The sequence below is a fragment of the Suncus etruscus genome, chromosome 14 (genome assembly GCF_024139225.1).
Source record: "Suncus etruscus isolate mSunEtr1 chromosome 14, mSunEtr1.pri.cur, whole genome shotgun sequence".
NCBI classification, from domain to species: domain Eukaryota; kingdom Metazoa; phylum Chordata; class Mammalia; order Eulipotyphla; family Soricidae; genus Suncus; species Suncus etruscus.
Window position 1 is genome coordinate 53,672,410 of NC_064861.1, and position 12,068 is coordinate 53,684,477.

Below are 12,068 nucleotides of genomic sequence, written 5' to 3' on the forward strand. Positions count from 1 at the left end.
AGATTGCTTCTCCAGTGTAAATTTTTTCTCTAAATAATGATTAATTACCCAGCAACAAACTAATCACATTTGTGTGACATTTCTACCTTTATATATATCATTTGGAAAACATTAGGAAAAGTATTGGGAAACATACACGTTTTTTTGAAAAATATTAAAATATCACCCATTACTTGCTTTAAAAGAGCAATATTTATAGTAGCTGGAAGTCATACTTAGGATTATAACATTTGTGGGTATAGTGTGTTTGCAGTCAGATGTGAAATCAATGTACAGTGGGTCAAGACAAAGAATATATTTTCTCTAGAGGCATTGCTTAAAAAAACATTATATAGCCTCAATGTCTCCAATGACCTAAATTCTCCAGGCTGTTAATGTAAGATGAGAATTTAAAAAGAACACAAGAGAGCACAGCAATTCATGATTCAATGATGTTTCTTGAAGGAATCAGGCTGCAGAAATAGTAGCTGAACTTCATTTGAAGCTTGCTGCGTCCAATGATTCTCTTTTGCCTCTGCACATTAACTTGTAGCAAGTTGTACCATAAATGCAGTGACTTAAAGAAGAAAAATGACACATTCTTCTTATAAAACAAACTTGGTCAAACTAAAACTGGGAATATAAAACCAAAACACTCCATAGATAAATTACAAATCATTTATTAGCTCCCTAGAACTTTGCTCAAGGAGAGGCTCCAGAGCTCATAAAGTTGGCTGGACACTTCCAGTGATCTATGGGGACTGACCAACACCTTTCTGACCTCTGAAGATTGTAAGTCAGAAGAACAAGCAGCACAAAAACTCTGGGTCTGACATTAGAATAATAAAAAAAATAGACAGACGTAAAACAAAATTAAAACTGTGATGGTCATGGTGGTAAAATACTGTTCATTGGAGATTTGTAGACTTAAATGAGACTGTCACTAGAGAGGAAGGATTCAAATTTAAATGCTTTTCATATTTAAGGGAGACATGAAGTTGACAGCCTGTTCTTGAATATCCTATGAATTCAATTAGATTTTACATGATGGCATTTGAGGCTGCCATATCTTTCCTTCGTATTGTCATCCAAATTGGCAAGTATTGAACCAGAAAAACCTCATCTTGAGAAAAAATGTGAATTAAGTATTGACAGTGAGGATCAATAACTAACTCTAAACTGACCATTTCTGTAAGAAGATGAATTCTTATTTATTTATTTTTGGGGTTCACACCTAGCAATACTCAGGGTTTCTGTCTTTCAGCTCAGATATCAATCATGGTGGGCTCTGAAATTCATATGGGGTGCCAGAGATAAAAACCAGGTGAGTCAAGTGCAAGACAATTGCCCTATTCATGATACTATCACTTTGGCTTTTTTTTTTCATTTTTTTAATTTTTATTGTGACTGAAATGCATTACACAGAATTATTTACAATACATAGTGACAATGAATGAAGGGCATTCCCACCACCAAGGTTGTCCTCCCTCCAGTCCTGTTCCTAGCATATCTTCCATATCTCCCTTCTTTACACACCCCCCCCTCCCCGCCGAATACTAGTGTAATTGGTCTCCACTTTACAGCTTGTTGTAGATTGGGTATCTATTCTGTTGTCATTGTCTTTGGGTTTGGTGTTCCAGTCCGATCATTTTTTATTTTCACCACATGTTCATATGACTAGTCCTGGTATCATCATTTCCCACCCTCAATTTATGAGGCTGAATGATTCAAATTATGCAATTCTGTTGGAGATAAAAAGGTTAAGGAAAAGAGAAGAAAAATTTGGTATTGACTACCAAAAAAAATCACCAAATAATATCCACAAGAGTGAAAAAGAAAAAAAAAGTTGAAGAAAAAAGAGAAGGAAAATAATATCAAAAACAAACAAAACAAAACAAAACAAAAAAAAAGGAATACTGCAGTGGCAAGGTTTGGTGTTCCCCCCCACTTTTTTTTTTCCATAGGCACAGTAAGTATTGGGGAAGGAAGGAAATTCCCGTGGCCTAAGAGATTCAAGATTTCTCCACTCATGAAGCATACTGTCATGGGAACAACCATGGCTCCATACATACTCATTGTCATATCCCAGGGTTTTTTTTTTTTTTTTTTTTTTTGTGGTGTCAGGAAACTTTCCTCTTGGTTGTGGATGAGAAAATCAGGCCACTATAGCTAGCAATCTTGGTATTTGCACAGGTCCTAGGACAAGGTCTAGGATAGAGTCTTTACCGTTCTAGATATTCTGTTCCATCTGTGTTGGCGTGTTCAGTCTTCTGTATCATGTGCTCCATGTTTTTGCTCCGTCCCTAAGCTGAAGTCTAGGAAATTATGGTTCCAAAGGTTCTGCTCAGTCTCTGTTGTCAAAATTGGGCCTCTGTACGAAGAAATCTTGATTTTTGTAAGAGTCCTGGGCTACAGCCTAGGGTAGGGTTTTCCTTATTGGTCTCAAGGTAAGTTCTGCCCAGTCATGGTTGTCAAAGTCAGTTTTCTGTAGTTAGTGCTCTTATTTTTCATAGTCAAAGGATGATACATCTTCTGATTTCCACTTAGTGTTAGGTGATGTGATAGGACCCCCTGGTCTTAGGTCAATTGTCATTTTCTCGCTGTCCTCGCTGTCATATTAACACTGACACAAGTAAATCTCCCAGTGGAGCTTAGTTCCTGGTGTTGTTGCAGGGAGCTGCTTCAGTTCTATGTCTTGGATCTGGAGTTTGAGAATGGACTAACACTGTCCTATCTCATGGAGACTAAGTTGTATCCACATGACATAAGTCCAGGATGGGAGGCACCCTTGTGTAAAAAGTGTGAATTCTTATACTTAGAAGATTAGATCTTGTTTTTGTGTCTAAGATTTCCCCTTATTTACTGTGCCTATACAAAAACATATGGTGTCCTTTTGTATTGCCGGTGCTATTCTGGGTAAGGATGACAGGCTACATACACAGTATCTGTGGTGTGGTCTGAGCTTTTATCCCAGGCAAGACGTTTTTTTGGTTTTTGTACCAAGCAACACCAAAACTGGTGAGGATAGAGAAAATATGTATATATAAAAATAGTACAAATAGATAAAACTGAGATAAAAAATAAATTAAAAAATGTATTTGAAGAAAACAAGTGATGGGGGAGGCTGCCTAAATGTTTAGGAATACACATCTTAAGATGCATTATTATAAAGGTATTAAGCTTACATAGGCAATATAGGCCTCCCAATAAGGTCTTTTGAGATATTCTTCTGGGGATTGAAAGCCAAGGCACTTTTTTGTATCACAGGCCTTGGTCTTGAGTTTGAGATATGATTTGCAGCATTTCGGAGTCCTGTAGTGTTCTTGAGCTGGGGGTTTAGCTGAAGCTGATTCTGGTATCATGCAACAGTCCACAATTTGATGGGGGTGAGAGGAGCCACAAAGCTTGAGTCAGCAGGAGTGTTGGTTGTGGATTCTTGCTGAGACACGAGATGGGGGATCCAGAGGGATTCATTGAGGAGCTGGATGGTGGTCTGTTGGGGCAGGAGGTCGGTCTTTGTGCCTAACGAATTAAGAACCGAGGGTAAAGAGTGTTAAATAAGGGGAAGATAATGAATCTGGGTTGGGAGATGAAGGAGTAGAAGGGTCTCTGGGTTTGGGAGGGGCAACATATGAGAGGGACTATATACATTGTATAGATGAATTATTTATGAATTAGGCTTGGCAGTCAAACAGGACTGCTGTATAGAAAGTAATGTTCACATATACACTGACTTCAGAGATGTATTTGAGTGCTATCCTCCATATATAGGGTATTCTATTTCCTTTCCTAGAAATAGTCAAGGATTAAGAATATATTTGGGCGATGTTAAAAAGAGTATTTGTTGCGTGGGCACAAATGCGCTTGCCCGTTTTTGAAAATGGTTATCAGTAAGAAAAGACACCCCTGCAGGGGGTCTGGTATGCATATAGGAATTTTCCTTTGGCTAGCTGTCCTGGCATGTGGGGTCTCTGAGCCCAGCTCTCACCTCTGCGGTTTGTGTATGCATAGGGGAGGAGTTTTCCTTCACCTTCCTGCCCCCACCAGCAGGTTACCAGGTCTGGCCCTGAAGGCTATCTGGCGTGGGGAGATCTAGTCCCCTGGACTAAGTGGTCAGTCCAGGGCACTTTGGCTTTTTTAAGGTCATAACCCAAACTAGGCATTTTTAAGAATATATAAATTTTAGTTTTATTTCTATAAACTACAATTTTATGCATCAATAAAGTCCAATAGGTTTTATAGGTCAACTTCTCAAAAAAAAAAAGGTAAAGAAAAGGAAACCTTTATTTCACAGATGGGGATATTGTGGCTAAGAGTGAGATAATCTATCCAGGGATAGATTCCAGATATACATTGTCATCAAAAACATTTACCAAAGACTATGTATTTGTTAATTTTACTTTTCTTATTTCTCTAGTAGGAAGTCAATATGAATAAAGGATTCCTGAATCTTTCATATCTTTTTTGATTTACTTTTTTGAGCAATAATTGTGGTAACCAATAATGTGGTTACCATGTACGAAGTGTGCTCATTCTAGGTATTGGGCACACAGAGATGAATATTTCAAGAATATTAACTAAAGAAAGGACAGTTATTCAAAAACCACTTAGTAGTGGTTTTACATTTTTTCCATTTCATTAGATGCTGTCTATATTCATACATGCTCAATAAGCTATTTAGAGATTGTCAGCTTATATTGAATGCTAAAATGGTCTCAGGAATCTTTTCAGGAAATTTAATAAATATCCATATGAAGGTAGTATCTCACTATCATTTTCTTGCTTGACATTTTTGGAGAATACTATTATATTGCTATTGCTCCAAGAACAAGATGTGGAAATGATTAAAGATTTCTAGACTGAATATGTTGATGAGAACTTGAACAACTTACCTGTAATCACCATAGCCCAGTTTCCATAATTATAAAATCAAGTGATTATGTCAGATTTATTTCTCATCCATTTTTCATAGACAATTTTTATTCCCTTTACTTAGAGAGTTCTTTACTGTAGTCAAACAAAAGGATTGGGAGTAGAAATATAACTTCAGGTTTCTTTTTGTGTCCATTAGTTTGTTAACATCTTTTGGAATATGGTGTTGGAAAATTTTGTGATATTTCAGTCCAGTACTGTATAGTGATCTATTTGCTATTTCTTATTAGAAATATTAATTAGTCAATTGTATGTTATATATTTGCATTGTTGAATATCACGTGGACTTCTAGAAATTCTCTCAGCTTTTTGGCATACACATGTGATAATGGTTGGTTCACTTTAATATGTTGGTGGGGAAGTTTATGGGATATGAAGAGTTGAGTAAATATTGAGTTTTATCTTGAGAGTTTTAATATATATATATATATCACTTACCATTTAGCAATTTTCCTAGTAGTAGTATGAAATAATACTATATAGTCTCTGAAAATAATAAGCCTTTAAAAATTGATGACATTTTCTATCAATGTTAGTTTGAGTATGGGGTTCATCAGTAAACATACCACACACGTGTGAGATGCTGAATTTGATTCCTCAGCACTGTAAACAACACACACACACACACACACACACACACACACACACAACTGCCAGAGAGGCCATCTCCCCATTTTATTTTTAATGAATAAACAAAAGTTACACAAAAAATAATTGATGTTCAAAGACTTTTATAATTTATAATAAGATAGATTCTTACTAATCAACAATTTTATAATTTAAAATTTCTGCTAACAACAGTAAAGTCTATCTTTGAACAGCAGAAGATAGCATGACACTATTAAAATCAGGTAAATCTGTTTCTTATAGTATCTTGTTAAACACCTTAATTTTACCAATTAAGCCAGTTATCCAAGCAGTTGAAAATGTGTAGCTCCTAAATGCTAGGTAGTGACAGCTATAGAAACCAATCATCAGGACTCTTAACTACCTATCAAACTAATAATACTCTTTTGATGGCAGAGGTATTTTTTCTCAGAAATAATTTCCTTTTCCCCACCATTTGCTGTAGAGTGTCTTTTATCCAGAAGTTTGTAGATAATGCCAAGCAAAAATAAGACTTATAATGATTAAATTACTATTTTGTGCAACTCTCCAGATGAGTCAGTCCTGCTCTTTAGTCCTCAAAAACTCAGGATATGACCAACAGAATTGCTACAATTAGAGCAGGACTTCACAAGGAACAATGAAAATGTTTTATTGACTGAACACAAGGGATCTTTAGATTAATATTTTAGATAGTCCAAGTTAAATTTTAGTTTAATTTTAAATGTGAATTACTTTAAAGAACTCATGATGTCACTTTGTGATCTGTTAAATATTTTAATGTCTCCTGAATATACTTTTTAATATAAATTTTTTTGATCATAGTGGCTTACATATTTTTGACAATAATATTTTGGGTACATATTTACATAAAATCAGGGGATTCCCATCACCAATTTGTCCTCCCTACACCTCCCTTTTCGTCCTATCTCCCATATCCTCTTCCCTCACCCCCGGGGCTGCTGAATATATTTTATGCTTTAAAAAGTCTTTTTGGTTCATACATGGTGATGTATACACCACTTTCTCCTGGTTCTATGTTCAGGGGTCAACTTTCATGGTACTCTTGGGACCTTATGGAATTTAACACAGGTGGGCACTTGCAAGGCAAGTAAGCACTTTAACCACTATACTTTTCTCTTCAACCCCCCAAATTAACTTCTGTTCTTCCTCTCTAAAGGCCAAAATGGTTTCTTTAAATGATTATCACTACATTTCTGTCTTTTTATGGTATAAAATTGTGCAAACCTTCATAGTTTGTAAATTTATTTAATCTATATCTGGGACTATTGTTTTATCATCCTGTTATAGCTTTAAAACCACAAGAATAGGATGACATGTGAAACTGTTCTTCTAATGCCTAAATAGAGGCTAATTTTTTCATGTAAGTGTTAGAAGAATATTTGCTGCTCAGCTGTCTTTTGAATTTAAGGATATAGATTCTTGAGCTCACCAGAAGTATATATAGTATCTTTATTCTTTTTTATTTTTGGTTTTTGAGTCACACCCCGCGACACTCAGGGGTCACTCCTGGCTCTATGCTCAGAAAGAGCTCCTGGCAGGCACAGGGGATCATATGGGATGCCAGGATTAGAACCACCTTCCATCTTGGATGGGATATTTGCAAGGCTTTCTCTCAGGCCTCCACAGTCTCTTTATTATCTTGAATTTAAGGTAAGGAATGCCTGTTTAGAAACAAACTCCCTGGCACAGAAGCTTAAATTATTCTCTTGTTAAGGCTGAAAACAAACAAGAGAGGAAGAGGACTTAGATAAATTAAATAGATGATTGGTTCACTGTAAGGAAGAATACTATGATGTCTTGACAAAGGTTCAGGGCGTCTTACTATTTATATGTCAGAGAGAGAACATGAAAGAGAGAGAATTATTTCTGTAGTGTAGAGAAGGAAGCCGACAGCAGATAGAGTCATATAACTTTTTTTTTTTTTTTTTTTTTTTTTTGGTTTTTGGGCCACACCCGGTGACGCTCAGGGGTTACTCCTGGCTATGCGCTCAGAAGTCGCTCCTGGCTTGGGGGACCATATGGGACGCCGGGGGATCGAACCGCGGTCCGTCCAAGGATAGCGCAGGCAAGGCAGGCACCTTACCTCTAGCGCCACCGCCCGGCCCCCTGAGTCATATAACTTTTTGAAGGTTAAACAAACACTGATCCAGAAGAGCTGTTCCACTGAGTGTGCTAATTTTCAGATTCCATTCTGAATGTTCAATCTTTTGGATTCCTTGGTGTCAGGACCAATCAAAACCCCCGAGAGAGGGTTTAACTGAGAGAGAGAGAGAGAGACAGACAGACAGACAGACAGACAGACAGACAGACAGCAGGCAGGCAGGCAAGCAGAGACAGAGACACAGAGATAGATAGAGAGAAGAGAGGAGACAGCGGTGACAAAAGAGAGTGGAGAGAGGAGAGTGGAGAGAGACAGGCAGGCAGAGACAGACAGAAAAGAGAAAGAGAAGAAAGAGGAGACAGATGAGAGAAGAGAGAGAGGAGAGAGGAGAGTGGATAAAGAGAGAGAGAAAAAGAGAGATACAGAGAGAGATTGGAATCAGAGCAAGAAGTAAGCCAGGGAAATAACCAGACCAGGAACAAGGTGTCCAGCAAACAGGTTCTCCAATAATTCGGCAGAGACCATCTAGCATGAGCAATCAAGCAGTACACCCCACCTTCACCCCACTCCAAGCATGTTAGCGTGGGCTTTATTTAAAACTTCAGTTACAAAAATCAGTCTTAAGATAGGAAATTTATACCTAGCACAGCGGCGTTTGCCTTGCAAGCAGCCGATCCAGGACCAAAGGTGGTTGGTTCGAATCCCGGTGTCCCATATGGTCCCCAGTGCCTGCCAGGAGCTATTTCTGAGCAGACAGCCAGGAGTAACCCTGAGCATCGCCGGGTGTGGCCCAAAAACAAAAAAACAAACAAACAAAAAAAACCACACACACAAAAAACAAAATAAATGTTATGCTAAAAAAATTGAGTATGTTGACTTAGGCATGTACTAATGGTAGCTCACACTTTGGATGGACGTAGGTTAATTAACAGGGGAACACTGGCATCAATGTGTCTTAAGGAAAAAATATGTGTATGTAAAGCATTTTAAATTATGCATGCCAGAGACAAACATGATAATCACATTGAATGCTGTATCACAGATAATAAATTGTAGTCAATTTTTTTTGGAAGAGGTACACTGTGGAAGATCAAAAGGGCACAAATGTTTTATTAAAATAAATTGATTACTTTTATTATTATAAGTTCTAGATTGAAACACTCAAATATTTCTTTTGGGTCACTTTCTCTAAATCTGTTCCCTGTACATTGTTGTGTAGCTTTTAATATTTTAATGATAAAGACAATTATATAGAAAGAACATTCATTTTTATTAATTACAACCCTCCTTTCCCTCCATCTCTCCATTCTCCCTCTTTTACTTTTCATTCTTTCTCTCTTTCTTTCTTTCTTTCTTTCTTTCTTTCTTTCTTTCTTTCTTTCTTTCTTTCTTTCTTTCTTTCTTTCTTTCTTTCTTTCTTTCTTTCTTTCTTTCATTCTTTCTCTCTTTCTTTCTCTCTTTCTTTCTCTCTTTCTTTCTCTCTTTCTTTCTTTCTTTCTTTCTTTCTTTCTTTCTTTCTTTCTTTCTTTCTTTCTTTCTTTCTTTCTTTCTTTCTTTCTTTCTTTCTTTCTTTCTTTCTTTCTTTCTTTCTTTCTTTCTTTCTTTCTTTCTTTCTTTCTTTCTTTCTTTCTTTCTTTCTTCTTTCTTCTTTCTTTTTCTTTCTTTCTCTCCTTTCTTCCTTCTCCTCCTCCCTCCCTCCCATCTCTCTCCTCCCTCCATCCCTCCCTCCCTTCCTTCCTTCCTCCCTCCCTCCCTTACTTCCTCCCTCCCTCCCTCCCTCCCTCCCTCCCTTCCTTCCTTCCTTCCTTCCTTCCTTCCTTCCTTCCTTCCTTCCTTCCTTCCTTCCTTCCTTCCTTCCTTCCTTCCTTCCTTCCTTCCTTCCTTCCTTCTTTTTTGTCTCACCAATATTTCTTTATTTCTATTTTCTTTCAGCTTTTTATAAAATATTTACATATAGGTTCAAGAAATTCTGGAGTTATTGGGTTCTATGTCTGACCTAGTCTTTTACTGAGCTCTGTGAGTTCTGCTTTTCTGAACTAAAGTGGTTTTCAAAACAGGGTCTTGGTAAAAGTGGTTCTGAGAATAAAAAGTATGTAGCCTTAAACATTAAGTTAATTAATTTTTAGACTTGCTTTTTTAATAACATTTAAAACTTAGAAGTTATAAAGAGATGCAAGATAAATATTTTAGAAGAATATATTAAAGTTAAGAGCTTATCTGCATAATAGAAAGCACTTGAAACTGTGTAAGCTCTGAGAACAAGTTGCTTCTCTGAAAAGACTACATCACAAGTGTTTTGAAAAATAGAAGGAGAATAAAAAAAAAGTCAGGTATATAAAAAGTTTCATTATAGATTAAATGTGCTTATATTTTAGATTTTGTTTAATTTGTTTAGGGAGTTGGAGGTTTTGGTCACACCTGGAGTTTCTTAGGGTTTACTACTGGTGGGCTCAATCATATGTGGTGCCAGGGATTTAACCCAGGTCTGCTGCATACAATGCAAGCACTTTACTCATTATACTATTGCTTCAGCCCCCTAAAATTTAGTTTTAAAATACTACAAACAGTAACAGTGAATCTGCTAAGAACAGGAAAGGTCAGAAAGGAAAAATAATTAATTTTGGTACTTTTTTTGTTGTTAGTTTATTTTTTATTATTGAAGTGATATTGTAGTAGAATATATATATTCAGTGTTCACCATTGAAAATCAATATGACATATACTACATTAAGTTTATCACTGAAAACTCCATTCTGTCATCACCTTCTATTTGTCTCCTTTGGTATAATATATCCACCTTTCTTAATTTTCTTCTGATAAATGTTGATTGGTCAAGAAAAGGTGACCTTCCTTCCTTCCTTCCTTCCTTCCTTCCTTCCTTCCTTCCTTCCTTCCTTCCTTCCTTCCTTCCTTCCTTCCTTCCTTCCTTCCTTCCTTCCTTCCTTCCTTCCTTCCTTCCTTCCTTCCTTCCTTCCTTCCTCTTTCCCTACAGTGCTCAGGGTTCATTCCTGGTCAGGGGGAACAAACAGGGTTCATGGGGATTGAATTTAGCACTGAAAAATGTCTAAAGAATCATTTTTATTTTATTTAGTTTTTAAAAAAATAACCATATTATTTTCCAGAAGGGCTTGACTAGATAGAAGTCTCACCAGCAATAAATGAATGTCCCTTTCTCCATACAGCCATGCAGCACTGGTTGTTCTTGTTCTTTGTGATGTCTGCCATTCACTGTGGTATGAGATGATAGCTCATTGTTTTGATTTGCATTTCCCTGATGATTAGTGAAATGGAGCACTTTTTCATATGTCTTTTGGCCATATGTACTTATTTGAGGAAATTTCTGTTTATTTTTTGTCCCAAATTTTTGATGGAATTAATTTATTTTTCTTGTTCAGTTCTGTCAGTACCTAATATATCTTAGATATTAGCCCTTTATCTGATAGGTTTTGGCTGAATAATTTCTCCCATTCAGTAGATAGCCTTTGTATAATAGTTATTGTTTTATTGAAGTGCAGATGTTTCTCAGTTTAAATAGTATAATTAACTCTGACTCCATTTGCTTGGACAGTGGTGTTTCCTCCTGAAGATGCCTTTAGTCTCTATGTACCTTATAATTTTGGTCTGACATCAAGAACTTTAATTCATTTTGATTTGACCTTTGTGCATAGTGTTAAAGAGAGGTCTGAGTTTGACATTTTGCATGTAGTTGACCAGTTTTCCCTACACCACTTGTTGAAGATGCTTTCTTTGATCCATCTTATATTTGTTGCCCCTATATCAAAGATTAATTGATAGTACGTATGTAGTCATTTTCTAAATATTTAAGTCTATTCCACTTATCTGAGGGTCTGTCTATATTCCTATACCATGCTATTTTAATTACTATTGCTTTATAATACATTTTAAAGCTTGGGGAAGTGATGCCTCCCCATCTTCTTTCTCCCAAAGATTTCTTTAACTATTTGTGTGAGTTTATTCTTTCAAATGAATTTCAGAAGTGTTTCACAAACTTCTTTGAAAAGTCTCATGGATATTCTTACAGAATTTGCATTAAATCTCTGTAATGCTTTGGGAAGTATTGCCATTTTAGCTATGTTAATCCTCTCAATCCATGAGCAGGGTATATGTTTCCAATTCTTAGTGTCCTGTTTTATTTTTTGAATTCGTGTTTTATAATTTTCTGTAGATAGGTCTTTCACCTGTTTAGTTAAGTTGAATCCAAGGTACTTGATTTTCTGAGGCACAATTGTGAATGGGATTATTTTTTGTAATGTCTTTACTTCTCTTTAATTATTTGTATATAAAAATGCTGTGTATTTTGGGGGATTTTGGGACCACACCCAGTGGAGCTCAGGAATTTCTCTTGGTTCTGCTTTTAGAAATTACTACTGGCAGGCTCAGGGGACCATATGGGATTCTGGGAATT